At 41.2% G+C, this 6000-nt stretch overlaps 1 long non-coding RNA gene across 1 annotated transcript in view; it reads right to left on the bottom strand.

Moving 5' to 3' along the window:
• Positions 1-2421: 2421 nt before the first annotated feature.
• LOC132508922 (uncharacterized) overlaps positions 2422-6000 on the bottom strand; it is a 68270-nt gene continuing 64691 nt past the window's right edge. The window contains exon 3 of the long non-coding RNA XR_009536822.1: positions 2422-2493. This is a non-coding gene — a long non-coding RNA (uncharacterized LOC132508922). The remainder of the gene's footprint in view (positions 2494-6000) is intronic.

The raw sequence follows: 6000 nt of genomic DNA, 5'->3' as shown, positions 1-6000 counted from the left end.
TGATGACAAGGAAGCTTGCAAAGCTACACAGGACACGAAGAATAAGGGGAAGGACTTTAAGAGAAAATAGCATCATAGCATTTCCTGTGCATAAGCTGCCATTTTTCCCGTGCATTTCTTGGAGGGTTAGGTGGACGTACTTCTTATTGCCCACCTGTAATTCCCTTTATAGAGGGAGAATTCACATTCCAAGAAAAACAGAAATTCAGAACCGATGGCTTGAGAGCAGCTCAAGTTCATCCACTCCCCTAGCAGCCAAATGAAGTTAGTCTCCTCAGCAGCCCATTTGAAAAGGGGTACATAGGCAGGCGGCCACAGCAGCAGCAATCAGCATTTGTGCTCAGAAAAAGCATGACTGCCAACTACAGGAGGGAGGATCAATTGTGGGGAGCAAGGCACACCATGCCAAGAAACCAGTGAGAAATGTGTTCAGTTAACCCTGGCACAGGTAGGGTGGGGGGCAATAGTCTCCTTCCAAACTGCATAATTTTATAATTAAAGACCGGGGTGGCCAAAATAAATAGAATGACATTACTCAAGGCTTAGAAATACCTGTGTACAAGTCAGTCTCTTCCCTTTCAAAGAAACTCTGACAGCTTCCAAAGGGCATCATCTTGTGCAAATGACATCCTGTATGCTAACTGTTTAACTAGCTCGGGTATCAAAAGGCTGTTCTGACTCCGCTGGGAATCCCAACACCACATACAACAAGCCGGGAAATGCTGACCGCTATCTCTGCATGATTACGGTCGCATTCCCTATGACAGTCGTCATCCCCAGTCCTTCATCAAGCCCTCTTTTTTCTCTGACTCATTTTCCCTTTATAAACATGGCCAAAGTGTGAGTGTCCTCGTGGGAATTTTCTGGGATTTGATGTGGTTTCTGGAGACATACTTTGAAGATGAAGGCAGTGAATTTCACATGAACAAAAAAAAGTGAATTGTGGTTCTCTAAAGCTGTGCTTCTCAAACTTTAAAGGGATGCACATCACCTGGGAACCCTGCTAAAATTCTGATTCTGGAAGCTTGGGTGAGGCCTGAGGTTCGGTATTTCTAACTATCTCCTAGGTGATGGTGATACAGCTGGTCCACTGAGGACACTTGGGCAGCAAAGCTAAGTAGCACATTAATTTTCCATGATCAAAGAATGATCTTTAGATGTGGGATTAATAGAGGGTATTACTCTTTAAATGCAGAACTGGAAAATGCTAGAGTGAGATGGGACCTAAGAGTTATCTAAGATAAACCCTTGTGGGGTTTTTTTGGCCATGCCATGTGGCTTGCAGGATCTTAGTTTCCCGACCAAGGATCGAACCTCTGCCCCCTGCAATAGAAGCATGGAGTCTTAACCACTGGACAACCAAGGAATACCCAAAACTCTTCATTTCTAAAGGATGTTAAGGGACTCACCCAGAGTCTTACCACAGAGTAATGAGAGATGCTGAGTCTGGCTTCCTTTTAACAGACACAATAGCACAGATCCCAAGTGCTGCACAGCAGGACGAGTGTGTGCTGTGACAGAGGGGAGTGGAGGGGGGCCGAGAAGGGAGAGGAGAAGGGGAGAGCATCTTATTCCTCACCCATCTGCATAAATGAGTTAGATAAAGAGCCTGGTCCACAACTTTAAGAACCATTGAAAATAGTTCTCAGGCTAGCTAGGTTCCCATAAAATTAATCAACCCTCAAAGATTGTATCACTTCTACCACACTTTTCCTTGTAAGCAATACTATCACATTGTGAAAAAGCAGGTAAGGTGGTGTGGATCCCATGCTCACTGTCTAGTAAAAGTCTCATTTCGCTCCACTAAAGAGGAAAGAAACCGACTTGCACTAACACCTACTCTGTACCTAACACACTGCTAGTTTCTTTATGTATGGGTATCCCATTTAATTCTTGCAACAAATCTGTAAAATGGATAGAATTATCCCTGTTTTTTAGATGAGAAAAGTGAATTTGAAAATGACTAAGTGCCAAGTCTGTGGTAAAACAGCCAGTAAGCAGCTTAGCTAAGATTCAAATTCATGGCCGCCTTCCCCAAACCCTGAGCTATATTTTTGTTTTCAAGCCTAAAATCATATCAGGCCCACAGCTTAAGTCAACCTATAATTAGCCTCCAAATTTATACAGGCCTACCTCAGAGATACTGAAGGTTTGGTTCCAGACAACTGCGATAAACTAAATAGTGCAATAAAGCAAATTACACAAATAGTTTGGTTTCCCAGTGCCTATAAAAGTTATGTTTACACTATACTGTAGTCTATTAAATGCACAATAGCATTATGTCTTAAAAAATGTACATACCTTGGGGCTTCTCTGGTGGCGCAGTGGTTGAGAGTCCGCCTGCCGATGCAGGGGACACGGGTTCGTGCCTTGGTCTGGGAAGATCCCACATGCTGCGGAGCGGCTAGGCCCGAGAGCCATGGCCGCTGAGCCTGCGCATCCGGAGCCTGTGGTCCACAACGGGAGAGGCCACAACAGTGAGAGGCCCGCGTACTGCAAAAAAAAAAAAAAAAAAAAATGTACATACCTTAACTAAAAAATACTTTATTGCTAAAAAATGTTAGTCATAATCTGAGCCTTCAGTGAATCATAGTAGTAACATCAAAAATCACTGATCACAGATCACCAAAACAAATATAATAATAATGAAAACGTTTGAAAAATTGCAGGAAATTACCAGAATGTGACATAGTAACACAAAGTGAGCAAATGCTGTTGGAAAAATGGTGCCAATAGACTTGCTTGACACAGGGTTGCCAAAAACCTTCAATTTGTAGAAAACATAGTATCTTCAAAGTGCAGTAAAATAAAGTTTAATAAAATGAGGTATGCCTGTATATGTTCCATTCTCAAAAGCTACAGTTATTTCTAAAACAAACTTCCTGTCCCACACTTTATCAGCTGTTGGACCTAGGCTTTTAATAACAAGTAACCCAATTTCATCTTTCAAACTCTCCAGCCCATGAAAGTTCCCTACACACTTGAGTGCTTAAATACCTTTTTGTAATGGGCAATAAGAACTTTAAACTCACCAAGAACCACCAGCAAACTGATGAATAAATCAATTTCTAGAGTCCACTCAATCATGATAGGTGGGTGTAAAAGGACAAGGGAACAGGAAGCATTGCATGTCTGAAAATGCAAGTCCCTCAATGAGAAAAGCATTCAAGAAAAGCATTTGATTTCCAAGAGACAGTGTCTGGTAATAACAATGGTGAATATGCATTAGCTTGTATCATCTGAGAGCTTAAATAGATCATTCTGATGAAAGTCTATCCACAGATGAAAAGTTATCTCCTACCTGGCCCTTTAAAACATTCTCCAGTAGAAAGGTAACCGAGCAGAACGCTATGAGGCCTTCCCAGAATAGACCCCCACCGCCTGCCTTTTGTCTGTAGAAAAACTTTAATCAAAGAATAAATTTAATCAGAGAAATGAGAAAATGCAGAAAGAAAGGAAAACTGTCAAGCAAGACATAATAATGACACTTTAGCCATTAAACAAAATCAGGGATTTTTAGTCCTTCTTCAAGGACTATAGATAATATTCTGAGCCATGGCCTTTGAGCTGTTTTGAAGATACTGAAACCCCCAGCAGGTGGAACAAGTTAACTGTATGCTGCCCACAAGCACGTAGACCACAGACCAGTTGGAACCAGAAGGTTGATGATGCTGACTCCCAATTACCTCACCACCAACCAATCAGAAGAATGTCCATGAGCTGATCACGCCCTGCTCCTTGAACAGTATAAGACTTGTCACTACCCCCTCTATGGCAGGACACACAGTTTTGAGGGCATTAGCCTGCTGTGGCCCCCTTTGCCTGGCAAAACAATAAAGCTATTCTTTTCAACTTCACCAAAAACTCTGTCTTGGCATTTCTATTCGGCACTGGTGAACAGAAGCACAGAGAAATAGGGAGAATTGAGGCTCATAGGGGGACTAGGTCAGCTTCCTCCAGGCAGGAAGCGTAATAGCCCATCAGTGAAATCAGGATTCTAAGCCTCAGGTGGGGTCTCTGAAGGACCAGAAAAGCAGAGGAGGGGGGACTCACTCAAGGTCATCCATTAACTAACTTTCTTTTTCCTTTAGGATCTTCAGTACATAGATTTTAATTAATCATACCTCTGTGTTCAGGACATATTATAATAGTTATTTCATGTAGGAATCCTCTCTCATTTTTTGTTTTGTTTTTTCCTGTTCGATCCCCAACCCTCATTCCTATTTTTCTCCCCCGACAGGCTTCCAATGTGATGTGTTTGATATGCATCTTTGAATAATTCTATAGATGAATCTGTCTCCGTCCGCTCAGGCTGCCATACAGTGGCTTAAACAACAGAAATTTATTTTCTCACAGTTCTAGAGGCTGGAAGTCCAAGATCAAGGTGCCAGTATGGTTGGTTTCTGATGAGAGCTCTCTTACTTTCTTACAGATGGCCATCTTCTTGCCACGTCCTCATATGGCAGAGAGAGAGAAAGCTCTCCGGTGTCTCTCTTTATAAGGGCAATAATCCCATCATAAGGGCCCCAGCCTCATGACCTCATCTAAACCTAATGACCTCCCAAAGGTCCCACCTCCAAATGCCAACACATGTGGGGTTAGGACTTCAAAATAAGAGTTGGATTGGGGGACACAATTGGTCCATAGCCATATGCAAATTAAAATTTGCATAAATTATACTGTTCTCTTTTTTTAAAATAAATATCCCCCAAAGAACATGCCCTGCTTACTGCTGCCCAGGGAGCAGTTTTAGCCATTTTACTTGGGCAGAATATGCCTAAATGAAAGCAGAGAAAGGTTGCCTCAGGAATGGAGAAGAGAAGGGGGCCAGGGGAATTAATTTCCCTCTATTGGCAGTTTTGCCTGATCCTGGGTGTCATCCCTCCTGGACACAGCACTGGAAAGCCAGAAGCGGATACAGGTGAAAATTTTGCCCATAATCCACACATAAAATTCAGGCATGACAAACTGTCATAACAGATGGATTTTATGCCATCTAGTTCTTCCTTTAAAAATTTTTACACTTTTAATATTCACAGCATGAGAGCTACTTATTTTTGCTTTTTACTTAAATAAAATTCCATTATAAAGATTCAGGCCATAATTACCCAGGAAACTGTGTGAGAATGATCTAAGACCTGGAGTCTTAGACTAGAGCTTTATTGTGAAACAGACCGTCATCGAGATAATGGAATAGAAATGTGAACAATGTGTAAGCATTTATTTTTCTATTGCCTTGAGGACATCCAAACCAAGGAAGGTAGGCTTCTGAGGTTAGATGTGTGCCAGTGGGTCTCACACTTGAGTTGGCATCAGAAGCCCCCAGAGGGTGTGTTAAGTTTGGGCCCATCTTCAGAGTTGCTGACTTGGAAGGTCTGGGGCTAGGCCCAGGGATCTGCATTTCTCACAAATTCCTACTTGATGCTGACGCTGCTGATCCAAGGCTCTTACTCTGGGGATCCCTGTTCTGTCAAGATGCAGATGCATTGAAAGATTAGAAAATGGACTAGGATTCCCAATTGAATCTTTGTGTTTAGACAGTATATATAAAACATATGATTATTTTTATGTGTGTCTCCTTGTTTTTTAAGTCCTTATGACTCTCTAGATATATATTTGGAGCACAATTTTTACCCACTACCCAACCTATAATGGGGTATTTAAATACTCTTGTGCCCTCAATTTTTGTCTACTTGATCTGCCAGGTTCTGAGAAAGGTGTGTTAAAATCTCTCACTATGAATGTAGATTTTCAGTTTATTCCTTTGCTTTATTTATATTTTAAAACTATGATGAAAATTATAAATTGCTTTATGATTCTTCTATTTTCTTGGTAGGTGTTTTATTAATATAATTCATCTTTTCTTTTTCCTTCTCAATGCTTTTACCCTTGAGTTATATTTTGTCATTTTAACATTGTTACTCCTGTTTTCTTTTTATTAACATTTGCCTGGCATATAATTTTCCTTCCCTTTACTTTCAATCTTCCTGCACCATTTGG

Source organism: Lagenorhynchus albirostris, chromosome 18, assembly GCF_949774975.1.
Source record: "Lagenorhynchus albirostris chromosome 18, mLagAlb1.1, whole genome shotgun sequence".
NCBI lineage: Eukaryota > Metazoa > Chordata > Mammalia > Artiodactyla > Delphinidae > Lagenorhynchus > Lagenorhynchus albirostris.
Note: the sequence above shows the minus strand (reverse complement) of the source record. Positions and strands in the feature narration are given on the sequence as shown.